General features: G+C 46.0%; 1 protein-coding gene across 1 annotated transcript in view; it reads right to left on the bottom strand.

Moving 5' to 3' along the window:
• LOC138249624 (zinc finger protein 850-like) overlaps positions 1–16682 on the bottom strand; it is a 98217-nt gene extending 81535 nt beyond the window's left edge. The window contains exon 1 of the mRNA XM_069203570.1: positions 16386–16682. The gene's annotated coding sequence lies outside the window, so the exon portion shown is untranslated. The remainder of the gene's footprint in view (positions 1–16385) is intronic.
• Positions 16683–16735: the final 53 nt, after the last annotated feature.

Here is a 16735-nt window from a genome sequence, read left to right as displayed (position 1 = left end):
CTTGTCTGTAAGAAACTTGTGAGGGGACAGTGCAGTGCCTTGCGGAATAATGAATCTGCTAGCTATGAAATTTTCAGACAGGAGGGATGTGTACATGCTATCGACCATCCATGATGAGAGTACTTCCCCTGTGGCTGTTTGGGGTCAGGTTGCGGAAGTGCGCAAACCTGCGTGCATTTTGGACTACAATAGGCACATGGGTGGTGTTGATAGAGCAGATCAGAGGTTGGAACCTTACACTGCTCTTCGTAAGTCTTATGTGTGGTATAAAAAGTTGGCCCTACATTTATTTCATTTGGCAACTTTTAATGCCTTTATTGTATACAAGGATTGTTCACCTGAGTCAAGGATGACATTTATTAAATTTCAGGAGTCAGTCATAGAAAGCCTTATTGTGGTGGAACCGGCAAGAGTTCCTAGAATAGAAGTGGTGGAGGATGTGGCTAGATTGAAAGATTGGCACTTTCCAGATCACATTCCTCCCACTCCCAAAAAAGACTTGCCCACAAAGAAATGTAGAGTATGTGCCCGGAGATTAATCCGGAGGGAGAGCCGGATGTACTGCCCCGAATGCCCTTCAAAGCCTGGGCTGTTTGTGCCCAGCTGTTATAGAAGTTACCATACAAAAAAAAACTTCTGGGAAATACCGTGAGCGTAAGCTGTCTGTTTTATATTTTCATATGTTTCACGGTTGGCATCTCTCATGTATTTAGTTAGAGCTTTTGTGTTTGTAGTTTTGTGCTTATTTTATATTTAGTGGTTTCTTTGTTGTTTATAAACAACAACAAAAAGTGATGGCGGTGTGCGTGGGATGGGGCTTGGCTGGCGGTGTGTGCGTGGGGTGGGGCTTGGCTGGCGGTGTGTGCGTGGGGTGGGGCTTGGCTGGCGGTGTGTGCGTGGGGTGGCGCTTGGCTGGGAGTGTGCGTGGGGTGGCGCTTGGCTGGGAGTGTGCTTGGGGTGGCGCTTGGCTGGGAGTGTGCTTGGGGTGGCGCTTGGCTGGGAGTGTGCTTGGGGTGGCGCTTGGCTGGGAGTGTGCTTGGGGTGGCGCTTGGCTGGGAGTGTGCTTGGGGTGGCGCTTGGCTGGGAGTGTGCTTGGGGCTTGGCTGGCGGTGTGTGCGTGGGGTGGCGCTTGGCTGGGAGTGTGCGTGGGGTGGCGCTTGGCTGGGAGTGTGCTTGGGGTGGCGCTTGGCTGGGAGTGTGCTTGGGGTGGCGCTTGGCTGGGAGTGTGCTTGGGGTGGCGCTTGGCTGGGAGTGTGCTTGGGGTGGCGCTTGGCTGGGAGTGTGCTTGGGGTGGCGCTTGGCTGGGAGTGTGCTTGGGGTGGCGCTTGGCTGGGAGTGTCCTTGGGGTGGCGCTTGGCTGGGAGTGTCCTTGGGGTGGCGCTTGGCTGGGAGTGTGCTTGGGGTGGGGCTTGGAAGGCGGTGTGCTTGGGGTGGGGCTTGGAAGGCGGTGTGCTTGGGGTGGGGCTTGGAAGGCGGTGTGCTTGGGGTGGGGCTTGGAAGGCGGTGTGCTTGGGGTGGGGCTTGGCTGGTGGTGTGCTTGGGGTGGCGCTTGGCTGGCGATGCCAGCCAAACGCCAGTCCACACTCCCATCTGGTGTGATTCTTGTATCAGGCATGTGGGCGTATGTTAGTGATGGGCCCTTGAGTGGCGCGGTCTGTTGATGTGAGTGTTGGAATGTGCTGGGCCCGTGGCTGGCGGTGTGAATGGTCTTGTGCGTGTCATGTATGAAAGGTGTGTGAATGGACTGTAAAGCGGTTGGTGCCTTGTCGCGGCTTTACAGCTCACGTGAGTCATTGGTTCAGTTTTTGGCCTTTCAGTTATTAACAGTGCATTTCATTTTTGTGAAATCTCTTGTTAATAAAATTTGATCCACTGAACCATCACTCACCCTCGTGCCAAATCCAACCAGTGTGTGTGGTAAAAATGACAAAACCTGCTCCGCTGTAATCAGGTGTCGCAGCACACCTGTGACACGCTAGGGGCCTCGAGTGGGACCCCGATGATGAAGCATGCCACCAACTTGGTTGGTGGGTGAGGGGTCTTTTTCACATAACCTAAGTGTGTTTCTTTTCACAATTTTAGTGTTTGGCACATCACGGACGTATGTGCACACATCAAAATTATATATTACAAAAATACCTGTGTTTGGGGGGGAGGGCCCACCTAGGTTTTTGGTCCTGGGTGCGGCCTTCATCTAGGGAAACCTACAAAACCCAGACATTTTTTAAAACTAGACACCCCAAGGAGTTCAGGGAGGTGTGGCTTGCGTGGCTCCCCCAACATTTTCTTACCCAGACTCCTCTGTAAACCTCAAAATTTGCATAAAAAAGCATATTTTCCTGACTTTTCTTAGTAGGATCACCGCTCCAGCACAAAATTCCTACTCCCCAGTTTTCCCCTCAGTCTCCCAAGTAAAATGACACCTCACTTATGTGGGTCCCCAAAGCAGAGTCCGTCTAAAGATGTATAAAAGAATATGTCCTTATAAACTTGCTGTGCTATCCCCTCTATCTGTACAGGTTTTGGGCCTTATTCTGTTGCAGGCACCTGGCCCACCCACACAAGTGAGGTATCATTTTTATCGGGAGACTTGGGGGAACGCTGGGTGGAAGGAAGTTTGTGGCTCCTCTCAGATTCCAGAACTTTCTGTCACCGAAATGAGAGGAAAAGGTGTTTTTTTAGCCAAATTTTAAGGGTTTGCAAACGATTCTGGGTAACAGAACCTGGTCAGAGCCCCACAAGTCACCCCATCTTGGATTCCCCTAGGTCTCTAATTTTCAAAACTGCACAGGTTTGATAGGTTTCCCTAGGTGCCGGCTGAGCTACAGGCCAAAATCAACAGGTAGGCACTGTTTTTTTTCAAAAAATGGGATGTGTCCACGTTGCGCTTTGGGGCATTTCCTGTCGCGGGCGCTAGGCCTACCCACACAAGTGAGGTATTATTTTTATCGGGAGACTTGGGGGAACGCTGGGTGGTAGGAAATTTGTGGCTCCTCTCAGATTCAAGAACTTTATGTCACCATAATGTGAGGAAAATGTGTTTTTTTAGCCACATTTTGAGGTTTGCAAAGGATTCTGGGTAACAGAACCTGGTCAGAGCCCCACAAGTCACCCCATCTTGGATTCCCCTAGGTCTCTAGTTTTAAAAAATGCACAGGTTTGATAGGTTTCCCTAGGTGCCGGCTGAGCTAGAGGCCAAAATCTACAGGTAGGCACTTTGCAAAAAACATCTCTGTTTTCTTTCAAAAAATGTGATGTGTCCATGTTGCGCTTTGGGGCATTTCCTGTCGCGGGCGCTAGGCCTACCCACACAAGTGAGGCATCATTTTTATCGGGAGACTAGGGGGAACATAGATTAGCAAAACAAGTGTTATTGCCCCTTGTATTTCTCTACATTTTTTCCTTCCAAATATAGTAGTGTGTAAAAAAAGACATCTATTTGAGAAATGCCCTGTAATTCACATGCTAGTATGGACACCCTGGAATTCAGAGATGTGCAAATAACCACTGCTCCTCAACACCTTATCTTGTGCCCTTTTTGGAAATACAAAGGTTTTCTTGATAGTTATTTTTTACTCTTTATATTTCAGCAAATGAATTGCTGTATACCCGGTATAGAATGAAAACGCACTGCTCATTTATTGGCTCTGGGTACTTAGGGTTCTTGATGAACCTACAAGCCGTATATATCCCCGCAACCAGAGGAGTCCAGCAGACGTAACGGTATATTGCTTTCGATAATCTGACATTGCAGGAAAAAGTTACAGAGTAAAACGTAGAGAAAAATGTATGTTTTTTTCACCTAAATTTCAATATTTTTCTTTTTCAGTTGTTATTTTCTGTAGGAAACCCTTGTAGGATCTACACAAATGACCCCTTGCTGAATTCAGAATTTTGTCTACTTTTCAGAAATGTTTAGGTTTCTGGGATCCAACATTGGTTTCATGCCCATTTCTGTCACTGACTGGAAGGAGGCTGAAAGCACAAAAAAAATGTAAAAATGGGGTATGTCCCAGTAAAATGCCAAAATTGTGTTGAAAAATTGGGTTTTCTGATTGAAGTCTGCCTGTTCCTGAAAGCTGGGAAGCTGCCGAGTTTAGCACCGTAAACCCTTTGTTGATGCCATTTTCAGGGGAAAACCACAAGCCTTCTTCTGCAGCCACTTTTTCCCATTGTTTTGAAAAAAACGAAATTTTCACTGTATTTTGGCTAATTTCTTGGCCTCCTTCAGGGAAACCCACAAAGTCTGGGTACCTCTAGAATCCCTAGGATGTTGGAAAAAAAGGACGCAAATTTGGCTTGGTTAGCTTATGTGGACAAAAAGTTATGAGGGCCTAAGCGTGAACTGCCCCAAATAGGCAAAAAAAGGCCTGGCACAGGAGGGGGGAAAGGCCTGGCAGCGAAGGGGTTAACAGTGCATTTCATTTTGGTGAAATCTCTTGTTAATAAAATTTGATCTACTGAACTATCATTCACCCTCCTGCCAAATCCAACCAGTATGTGTGGTAAAAATGAAAAATCAAAGAAGAGGGAGGGACCGGGAGGTTAAAGGTCCAGTGTACAGTCTCCCAAAATTGTCATAAACAAATAAAGAGCACCCTGTTCCTAAGGAAAACAGAACGGTCTAGGGAACCTGAGTATTCAGGAGCAAAAGCCCTCACACATCACATTGGATGACAGGCATCATCATTGGGAATTGCTCCACGTCAGGCCGGCACTGCAATGCCGGACGTGCTCCCAGAATGGGAGCTGTCAGACGTATTGCTAATGTGATGACTGGTGGAAGGAAGAAACAAACCACCAATCCAAAAACAGGAGAGCAAAAAAAGTTAGTTAAAATTGGTTATTCATTTCAAACTCACATCATAAATTTAATCAGTATAGGAGAAATGAAGACCAGGGTTAAAAACACAAAGGAAAGTAAGAAATGAGTGTAATGCTCAACAACTTTCAAAACACTACTAGAGGATCCCTAAATGTGTGGTACCTCTAACAAAGGGTCAACATGTTTCGCGTCCAATGGTCCAGGTGGATCCGTTGACGCTTCATCAGGACCAAAAATAGCTTCTCCAACTAACATTAGGAAAATACAAAGCAATCACTTACATTTAGTCAACTGTTAAATGTCATCAAAAAGGTCGCCCTAAAAAAAACACTGATAAAAACAAAACACCAAAATGAAAAAACCTAATGTGCATATTAATACAATGGGTCATCAGAGGAACCATATAGACAGAAATGTGCTTACCATCCCCAACTAGGAGGTGTAGCTCCATAGGAAGCGCAAACCCCAGGACTGCAATGGACACTTTAAACATTGTGGACAAAAATGAATGTGTAAAGCTCATCAGTCACCTTAAGTTAAAGTTGCAGCAGAAAGAAAATTGGTAAAATCTGAAAGCCAGAGGTAGCAACGGATAACATATGGACCCCTGGACTTGAAGTAAGTTACCACATCGTGTTCCCAAGGTAATAAATCTGACCCCACAAAATAATGATAGAGATAGGGAAAAACGCTCACCAGTCTCCGTAAGAAAAGGAAGTGTACTTATCAAAAAAACACTTGCGTGCGGTGCGGCGTCTTTATCAATCTGCCAGCGGGTACTTACAAATGTGTCCGAGGTCCTACATGAAGGACCTACCCTCCGGTTCGCGTTCCTGTCAAGTGACTGGGAATGCCGTCGGAGACAGGATTATAAATGTGCAGTAAACGCGGAAGCTACCGTCTTCCGGTCTGCGCGTCATCAATAAGGGCATAAACACAAAGGAAGGACACAATACAGTGCTCATCCGAGGAGGAGTAAAAATAGAAGAAGGACTCATCAATACTCCACATTAAGGAGACAAGCTAGAAGAAGGAATTTCACAGTGCAACCTCTGGGAAAATAGAAATGGAGAAAATATTTTTAAAAATGTGTAAATAATGGAGACTAATGAGGACGTGAAGGTAAATTAAGCTATACCCAAATAATTTAATAAAAAAGCCAAAAATCAAGGCACAAAAAGGCTGAGAAATGTCTAGGTAGAAATCATGTCAGCAAAGCCCAGGGTATCTCATCGTTTAAACCCTGTTCACCTTCAAACAAACAAAGGTCCAGGATAGCGGAGCACTAAATTACCCCCGGAGAGGTTGTTCAGATACTCTCTAGCTTTAACCTCTGACGTAAATGCTCGAGTCTTGCCCTTTGCATTGACCTTCAACCGGGCAGGATACATCAGAAAAGCTTTGCCCTCCACATCCTGAAAAGGCTTGATGAGTTGCCTAAGCTGGCATCTCCTCTCCACTGTAACGTGGCAGAAATAGGACACACAAAGAAAGCATATGCATTAAAACTTTGTTTGGTATCATGCATACTTTTTCAAAAATGAATTGCTGTATTAGAAAATTCCCAAAGTACACCAGGATGGCCCTGGACCTGTCAGATGTCTCCACCTGATGTTTCTTGAGCATCAGTGGATAGCGATGGACTTGTTGTACCTCTAAATCACAACTCCGTAAAGAGGGCTCCGGAAAGGCCCCCTAAAAAGATTCAACATGAAGGCTCTGATATCACTGCCTTCCACTCCTTCCGCGAGGCCCCCAAATCTTAAGTTGCTCTGTCTCTGCCTATTTTAAAAACCTTTTGTTTTCGAGAGTATGTCTATTAACTGACCCTTGTGAGCTTCAGACTGGCCCTTATTTGCACCCACATCCAGTTCTAGAGATGCTGCCTGATCTTCGGCTGAAGAGATCCGATCACCTATCTTGGCGCAAGTTTTAACTTTCCTGATTGGCCAGAGTTTTTTTTTTACTCACACTGATGCGACCGCATACAACTTTGCATCCCACTGTTCAAAATCAGTAGTTAATTGTTGTTTTTTTAATATTGCACTAGACAATGTATGTATACTAGGTACGATACAGCAGCCTACCGGCTGAACATACCATCACTGTCCTCACTGCTGCTATGTAACTGAAAATGTCTACTTATCCTTATACTTGGGAAAATTCATAAATAAATAAATAAAAACTTTCCTGATTGCACCATGCAACTTTTTTGTAGTCAGCTGGACTATCTAGCTGTCATTACGAGTCTCTTCCTGACGCTGCTAGGCTAGGTGAGGGCTCCTCTTTTCCTGTCCCTGGAATCGATTGATTTCCGTCTGTGATACACATTGGCGGACGTTGAGTTTGGTCACTGGGGTATGCCTGTTGTGTTGTGGAGTAATCCCACTTTAGAGCCCAGGGGGAAGGGATGCAAATTCCCCTGGAACCCCCGCCATGTTTACTGCACTTCTGCTTTTTGTGGTGTTTTGCTCACCTGGCGATGGCACAGGCCCCCTCAGATGCGCTGCTCGATGTGGTCCCTGAAGCCTGAGTGTGGTTCATCATCCAGGTCACTAAAGTTCAAATTAGAGGAATTGGAGCCATTGTAAGCACAAAAAAATAATAACTTAGCATCAACATCCTGGAGGTTCTCCTTAACTATTGGCCCACCAGGTTTTTCCTTGAGAGAGCAAACATCACACTCCGGGGGGCCGGGTGCAGTAGATATCTTGAGAACCCCTCTCAGCTCTGTGCTCTGACTAGCTGTAGCTAACACTGGCTCGGGGAGGGGGGTGAATGGGTCACAAGTAGCAGCTAGATGTACACAAGCTGATTCTCAGAGATGTGACCCCCTCCTGGCCAGCTCCATCGTCACCACCCCATTGAAGCAGGAGACCCGGCTTCACAACCTGAGCCACCTTTTCTGTCTGTCCCTCCACAGCTCGGGGAGTGCCTCTCCATGTCCGGGCACCCCTCGCAAACCTGGATGAAAGGCAGTATAGGACCAATAGTTTCACAACTCCTAAAATCATGACAGTCACAAGGAGCTCCAGAGAGCAAGTTCAGACAATCTCCCACATGGGGGCACTGTCCCGACATGCCTCCCGAAGAGATCGGGCCGGAGAGCTGATAGGCAGCGGTCCTGATGATTAGGAAGGGGTCAGCCACACACTCTTTCTCCCTCTCTGTGGGGCATGCCAGCTCCATCACTGCACCCATATCTCCAGCTGCTGGGGCCACCACCAGAAAATCTGCCATAGAAGGCAGAGAGCGTGCTGCAGAACCTCCTGTATCAGCATCCTTTTTACTGCTGCAGCACGCCCCAGATCTTCCGGCTCTTTGCTCCCCCCTGCCTTCCTTGTTCCCACGTTCAGATTTCAAGCGAGCTTGCCCTGCGGCCCGCTGTAACAGCGCTGCACTCTCTGCTTGATCACGGAGCAGACACGTAGGCCCATATTTATACTTTTTTGCACCGCAATTGTGTCATTTTTTTACTCAAAAGCGGCGCAAACTTACAAAATATAATTACATTTTGTAAGTTTGTGCCACTTTTGCGTCACAAAATGACGCAAATGCGGCACAAAAAAAGTATAAATATGGGCCATAGTTTTGGGCAGGATCCCACTCACTCTGAATCGCTCTAAACTGCTGGCTGCCCGTGTGTGGCCTGGCTTGCTATGAAGGTAGACAGAACTGGCACACTGATCTCTACTTCCCAGGGGCCACAGAGCATAGTGTCACATGCCTTGCAGCTTTGGCCCACCTTTTCTCATCTGCAGTGCTGTTTGAGGCCAAGCTGGAGCTGAGCGGGGCGGCCCGCAAAGCGCGTTATGCACTTGCCATCTTGCTTCGAACTTTAAGCTCCTATCTAAAGGTGGATTTTTGCAAGTTAACCATCAGTCCAGAGGCACCTTTGTAAACCTGAAACATCTGTCACAGTCTCCATAGCGAACCCTCTGGTTGTAGGAAGAGTGTGATGTCCGAGTAGAGGGATATTCTATCTTCTGACAAATCAGGCCAGCAAAACCCTATGAACTGTGCAGCACTTCTAACCACTCTGCCAAGAGTTCAATGGAAAAGGTGAAGAGCAGTGGAGAGAGGGGACATCCCTGCCACGTGCCTCGATCAATAAGAAAGGGATAAAAGAATGACCCATGGTGCAGATCCTTGCTTCACCACGCAGTTATAGTCACCGCTTGTGCTAGTTCTAGTCTTGTGGTAGTCAGTCTTGCTTTGACTGCAGTGCCGGTTTCTTGAGCTAATGATCTTCAGATGGCAAACCTACAGCTCGCAAGCGCATGCACAGAAACAGGACTCAGTGCACAAGATGCAGTTACGGGGCACGTTGTTGTGTGTAGTGTCTCTCTTAAGCAAATGTGCAGCCTGCTTCTCTATGCAGGATCAAATGAGCAAGGTCAATTCTATTTCAGGACCAGAGGCTCTGATTATGCTATCTCTTTCTTTACTGTCCAAAACACAGCAGCCAACCAGTTAACAGTAAACGAAAAAACTACACATCCCATGCTGCTAGATATATGATCACATGCCCCAATCAACAGCCATGACCTCTGTCCATAAATACCATTGTCCCCAATGTCACTTCCTCTTTCTTTGCTGCTCCATAGCAGATAAGTGCCTTTATTTCACTTCATTGTTTATTGTATTTCTTAGACTGTGTTTGTTTGAAGTGTAAAGCGATGCAATTCCGCTCGCTTATTTTATTATTATTTTATTGTTATTAGCGCTTCCCGCGCTTGTTTTGCAATCGGCTTCTTGACGACTTTTATTGCCCTTTTTTAAGTGGAGTGGGAGCGTGCTACGCGCATCGCGCGCGCAGTCCTTTCTTTATGTTTATTTCCATCTTTGAGCACGTGCTGTTTTACGAGCCGATCCTTTCGTTTTCTCCTTGGAAAGAGATTGGCTCGTGATTATAGCTGGCGCTTGAAGGGAAGCCCGGTATTATGTCCTTCCTGATGCCCATCGTGTTTAAAACGTTTGGGTAGTATAAATAAGAGAGGTTTAGCCTAGAGTGCTCAACAGGCTGCTCCCTCCACACTTTCTTGGGCACATATATGTATAATTATTTTTCATTGGCCTGTTAGGGGTTTTTGCACTACCCCTTGTGTTTGTTACCTTTTTGATATGTTCCACTATTTCAATGGCTCAATGGAGTGAGAAGCAGGGTACTACACTGAAGTTATTGGTAACCAACTGGAAGTTAATTTAGTGGAAGCCCTTGATACCAGGGTTCAACAGTCAGTAAATGACACCCTAGTGAGAGCCTTAGGACCCTTTTCAGGTCAATTTTTAGATTACGTGCGTTCACAGGGTTGGCTTTATGGGCAGCAACCTCTTCCTGAGGGAACTAAGGCTAAGTCCAAGTATAAAACAAATAATTTAGAAGGAAATGATGCTCCTTCTGGAGACTTGCATGCTGACATTTTCGAATAATTGCCCAAAAAGCGAGCTGCCGAACACAATTATAGTTCTAAAAAACAGGCGTCTTATTCCCCTTCTTCCTCAGATAAAGATTCTTCTTCTAAAGACTCTGATGACTCTGAGGCTCTGGGTTTGAGTACAAAAGCAAAGAAACAGACACCTCCTCTTCAAGTTTTGGATTTTGATCCAGCAGAGATTGTGCATCCGAGAACTTCCAATTGGGTTCCTTCATCTGAAGTAGCACAGTATGTTCACTCCATTCTTATGAAAAGTTTTGACAAGGAGGTACGCTCTCGCCTCAGGACGGAATGCCCTAGACCAGATTTAGAAGACAAAGTGGCTGACACTCCTGATATTGACCCCACTATGGTCACTTTCATGAAGAGGTCTTGGAGCTTATGCCAAGATTAGCTATTGGATCTTTCGGGTCCGTTAACTGAGATCCTACATATGGCTTATTTGGCCAAGGAGTCCAATACACCTGTAGATACGGACGTTCTGATTGGATGGGCTCTGCGTGCCATTTGCCTTTTGGGCAATACTAATTGCGCTATTCTTCTGAGCGCAGAAAATCTGTCCTCATGCGTATTGATCCGAAGTTAGCGGATTTATCCTCCTCTGAGGCAGGCCCATCTGCCGATGGCCTCCTTTTGATCAAGGAGCTGGCCAAATTTTGTTCTACCTTCTCGTCACTTGATATGGCACAAATATCCCTTAAAAAGGTCTTCAGATGAGGCCTTTTTGTCAAGGCCGGTTGTTTTGGCGGACGAATGCCCGGCCGCGGTACCTTCTCAGGTCCTCAAAACTACTACCCCAGAGGGAGAGGGGGCTGATATGGAGACCAATCAGACCCCACCTTCTATCCCACTCGCTCCCGAAGAGGCCACACCAGATTTCGTAGAGGACCCCATAGAGGGCAACAAGGAGCAATCCAAGAAGCTGGTTACTCAGGTGAGCATTATTCCATATTCTCAGGTGATTCTTGGAGGCAGAGTGGGATTGTTTCTAGAGAATAGGAAAAAGATTTCTGGAGACCCTTGGATTCTTCAGACAGTGTTGGGGTTTCATCTAGAGTTTATTGGCTCTCCGACGCAAATTACACCTCCGATTCCAATGATTTTTTCCCCATGCAGACTTTTATAGATGCAGAGGTTCAAGCCTTGCTAGACAAAGGGGCAGTAAGTTTCTCAGTCCTTCATCCTTCATGATTTCTCAGTCCCATCTTTGTGGTAGACAAAAAAGGAGGGGGTCATCGCTTAGTATTAAATCTAAGGGATTTCAGCTATTGGATCTTGTACAGGCATTTCAAAATGGAAGGGATTCACATGTTAAGGGATATTCTTTTGGAAGGGGACTGGATGGTCCGTCTGGACCTAAAGGATGCTTACCTTTCGATCCCTGTGTTCCCCCCCCCCACAGGAGATTTCTTCAATTCCTGTGGAAGGGTCAATGTCTGGAATTCAATGCTCTCCCGTTTGGCCTGTCGTCAGCCCCTTGGTGTTTCACGAAACTGTTGAGACCAGTGATGGAATGGTTGAGGACCAAGGGAGTTCGTTTGATCATTTACCAAGATGATATTTTACTGATGGCTCAGGACCCTCAATCTCTTCTGACTCATTTAGACTGGACTATCAATCTGCTGCAAGATTTGGGTTTCATTATCAATGTGCAGAAGTCATTATTGATTCCGACCCAAGTGATAGAGCTTCCAGGCTTCAAGATAGACTCGGTCCATGCTCAGCTAATTCTCCCCTCGCAAAAGATTCGCAATATCAAGAGGGCACTGAGGGTAGCTTTAGTCAGCCCGACTATTTCTCTGAGGAATATTGCCAGAATAGTGGGCCTTCTGGCCTCTTCTATTCAGGCAATCTTTCCAGCCCCACTTCACTACCGTGTCTTGCAGAGACTCAAGATCAGGCATCTGCAACAGGGTCTGAATTACTCAGAACTGATTCCTTTAACAATGGAGGTTAAATCGGAGTTTCTTTGGTGGCTCCAGCACATGGAAGCCAGGAAAGGCAGAGCTATTTTCGGTTCTCACCCAGAGGTGGTGATCAAGTCCGACGCCAATCGCTGGGGTTGGGGAGCCCATTGCGGTCCCCTTGCGACTGGGGATCGTTGGTCGAAAGTGGAACAGACTCTTCACATCTTTTGCTATAAAGAGTCTTTCTCCTCAGAACATGGACTGGTGCATACTGCTGAGGATGGACAACATCTCAGCCGTAAGGTATGTCAACAGGGGGGTACGAAGTCCAGGATCTTGGCAGACATTGCCAAGGATTTCTGGCACTATTGTCTCAAACATCACCGGATTGTTCTAGCAGAATATCTCCCAGGAGATCAGAATACAATAGCGGACTGGAACTCCAGGTTTCTGACGGATTCCAGCGATTGGAAACTGGATCCAGTGATTTTCTTTCAGATACACAGGGAGTGGGGCCCTTGCAAGTGGATCTGTTTGCATCTCGCCTCAACTCTCAGTTAGTAAAATTCTTCAGCTGGCGCCCGGATCCTCTGGCACTGGCGAAGGATGCTTTCCTTCAGGATTGGTCTCAATTTCGGGGTTATGCCTTCCCTCCTTTTCTGATGATCTCCAGGGAACTGTCTCAGGTGCGGAGACAGAAAGCAGACATTGTCTTGGTGACTATTTTGGAGAGCTCAACCTTGGTTTCCTATTGTTCTGCAATTAACTTGTGCTTGCCCGCTTCTCACTCCTCCTCGTCAGAATCTTCTCCTGAGCCCGGAAGGGCATCAACATCCACTGATCCTATCAGGGAAACAGACATTGATGGCCTGGATGGTTTCCGGTTGAGATGGAATTCCCCTGGTCTTTTGACACAGGATGCAGAATTCATCAAGCGGGCTTGGGCTTCAGGCACGCATAAACGATATTCATCAGCATGGCGCAGATGGCATAGTTGGCGTGATGGAAGGGGTATTAATCCAGTGGAGTCGGACGGTGAACTAATTGTAAATTTCTTAGCAGAATTGGCAGGTTCAGGTCTGGCGTATAGAACTGTTAATAATTTCAGATCAGCTATTTCCGCTGGTCATGTTCATATTGGTGGTAAAACGGTAGGGGAACACACTCTGGTCTGCAAATTGTTAAGGGGTATTCGTTTTACTAATCCTCCTCAAACCAGATACTCTGTATTATGGGATGTGAACATGGTTTTGAGGTTTTTAGACGCGAGGTCTTCCAATAAATATCTCAAAAACAAATTTCAGCTAAAATGACTATGTTATGTTTAATTTCTTGTAAGAGGGTTTCAGATGTCAAGGCTTGGGACTTGTCTGGTAGGGTGTATTCCCCTGAAGGTGTTACCTTTACTATTACCCGAAGAACAAAAACTAATTGCAGGTCAGTAACTTATCCAATGTATCCGGATAATTCAAAACTACGTGTGGTTCAATGTTTGAAGGATTATGAAGTGGCTACTGATCAATTTAGACAATTTGCTAATGGTCAATTACTAATTTCCTTGCAAAAACCTTTTAAACCTGTCTCTTCTGCCACTCTTTCAAGATGGGTGAAATGGTTAATGAAGGAAGCAGGTATAGATACCAGTCAATTTGGTGCTCACTCTGTTAGAGGGGCTATGACCTCAAAATCTTATGCCTTAGGGTCTTGTCTAGAGGACATTATAAAGGCAGCTGACTTGTCTTCTGAATCTACGTTTCGTAAATGTTATCATAAACCTGTAGTAAATGTTGCTTCGCTAGTAATTGAGCAGCTTTAAACAAGCATAATCGGAGCCTCCGGTCCTGAAATAGAATAAAAATAATTCTAGCTTTCGCATCAAGAATTTTCAATTCTATTAAGGACACGCAGGCGAGGATTATCCCTCCCTGTTATATATGGTTATGTCATGTATGAATAATATATTTATGTCATATGAAGAATGTTAATTTTATTTTACCCTCCCTTTTTTAATATATTAGTCAGTTCAATGTATTATAGACTATTTTGACTAGCGTGAGATATTACCTTTTATTATTTTATGTTTATAGGGTCTGAACAGAAGACTACGTGAATACTCTTTCCGTCGGTGGATAGGTGAAGACATCTATATGCAGATCAGTTCCTTTGGAAGTTCGTTGGCTTCCAGCTACTGTTGAACTTCATGTATCCCAATGGAAGTTCTTTGAACCGGCGCCTACGTAAGAAGTTTCAGTTCAGAAGTTTTAAGGATTATCTGACTTTTACAAAGAAAGAGGAAGTGACATTGGGGGCCATGGTATTTATGGACATAGGTCATGGCTGTTGATTGGGGCATGTGATCATATATCTAGCATCATGGGATGTGTAGTTTTTTAATTTACTGTTAACTGATTGGCTGCTGTGTTTTGGACAGTAAAGAGAGACAGCATAATCCTCACCTCTGTGTTCTTAATAGAATTGAAAATTCTTGACACGAAAGCTAGAAAAAAATGTATCCTGCGCATAGGTTCATAAAAAAACGACATCTTCAGTGCACATGCGCTTTAGTGCTGGGTCTCTTTTCTGCGCATGCTCCGTAAGCTGTGCCTGACGTGCTGTTCTGAACATGTTCTGTTTCTTCCGGCTCAGCAATAAAGTGGGCTGGGGCGTTGCGCCCTGAAGGTCCGGGAGGTATGGCTAGGCCTGCAGTGGGAACTAAAGAAAGCATAGAAGGTAGTAGACTGCTTAGGTCAGGGGCAGAAACCAAGACCTGGACGGTACACGTCCTGGTCAAGTTGGAGTCACAGAATCTTAGTCAGGCTTTTTAGGCTACCCTGAGTATATTTGTCTAGTTTCTTATGAGTCAGTACTTGTAGAACCTAAGTTACAGTTAATCAACATACATGTTGTTGAACTCTAGGTAAACACCAAACATGGTGCTGCTGAATATGCAGGAAATTAAGTATCAGTAGGGGCAACAACAAGTGTTATTATATGGACCTGGGAACTCTCAGACGCACAGGCCAGGTTTGACCTGGTATTTTGAGAGGTTCACCTGTGTTACCGTAACTCATATGGAATAATTTGAATTTCTTTGTAGCTCACTAGGCTCAGGAGTTGATAATACTCAGCCAATGATACGGACTCAAATAGAACTTTTTTATATTTGGGGGTTGCCAATGGAGAGAGCATGCTATATACAACAGGCCAGAGGCCCCAGCGATCAATCAGTGCCATTCCAAGTGTAGACGGTTTTTCCGAGGCTTGTTTTAGATCACATATATGACTCCAGAGAACCTTATGATCAGTTGAACGGGGGAAAATATTTTAAACATATTCATTTATGTCACGATTTGAAACATTCAAAAGATATGGAGTCATATGGAATCAAAGCTGTTATACCAAAAATGGTAAATGCATTAATAGATATATTTTGAAACACCAAAGAATCCAGTTTACTTCATTTGTATTTAGTTGCATTTGCAGTGCTTTCGTAAGCCATGCATAGCTGTCTGAAACGAATGAGCCGGTGCCTTGAGATCAGTAACACCTGTGATGCCCTGCATGCAATCAGCAGCATAACACATATCTCCCCACCTCAAGTTCACGTCCTCCGATCTACAACTCATTTCCTCTTGATCCTCATTCTCGGCTTCAACAGAAGTGTGCTTAGGAGGACATCCAGATACAAAGCTGTTCTCTCTGTGGCAGCTATTAATGGGTCTTTAGAACGGGGTTAACAGAGGCGGTCTAGTCACGGGTCCTCCTTAGTTTCCCGGTCAAAGCTTTCACTTCCCACAAAAGTGAAATCAAAGAACTGCAGTTCTGCTTCAGTGGACTTACACCAAATGCACTAACACACCTGAAAAAAATGAATTACAAAACTAAAGCCAAGGACTGAAAGGGTTCCTGCTACACTTCGGTTTTTGGTTCCCGCGGAGTGGAGAGTCCCTATTTGTACCAGGCTGCCGGCTGAATAATACGGTGAATACAGAGTTACATTCCTTCACACATTTCCCACTCTGCTCTCTGACACAGACTAGAGCGGAGAGGGGCGGCCTCCGGCTCCCGTCCTCCCAGGGCCCCGGCAGCAGCCCAGGCCCGGCCTCGGCCCCGCAGGAAGGAAGCAGCTCGGGGGCCTCTGCTCGGATGTCTCTAATATTCACCGCAGACCCGCCCTCCTGCAGCACGGAGAGTCACCCTCACAACATCACTCACTTTTTATGGTTTCCTGTCGCTCGTTTCTCTTGCGCGTTCTTTCTCGTTATGACAGGAAACGGCGCCTCGTGAGCTGCGGGAGAAACAACCCAGGGACGGACACGAGCCTGGAGATGGAAGGATGGAGACGGGGCCAGTGCGCACGCGCGGAAAAGTGATGTTATAACTGCGCATGCTTACGGAAAACCTAAGGTGTACTGCGCATGCTCAGACAGGAAACGGCGCCTCGTGAGCTGCAGGAGGAGGAGAAACAACCCAGGTGGCCGACATGAGCCTGGAGATGGAAGGATGGAGACGGGGCCAGTGCGCAAGCGCGGGAAAGTGATGTTGTAACTGCGCATCCTCACAGT

This window comes from Pleurodeles waltl, chromosome 8, assembly GCF_031143425.1.
Source record: "Pleurodeles waltl isolate 20211129_DDA chromosome 8, aPleWal1.hap1.20221129, whole genome shotgun sequence".
In the NCBI taxonomy this organism is placed as follows: Eukaryota; Metazoa; Chordata; class Amphibia; order Caudata; family Salamandridae; genus Pleurodeles; species Pleurodeles waltl.
This window is presented reverse-complemented; position numbering and strand designations above follow the sequence as displayed.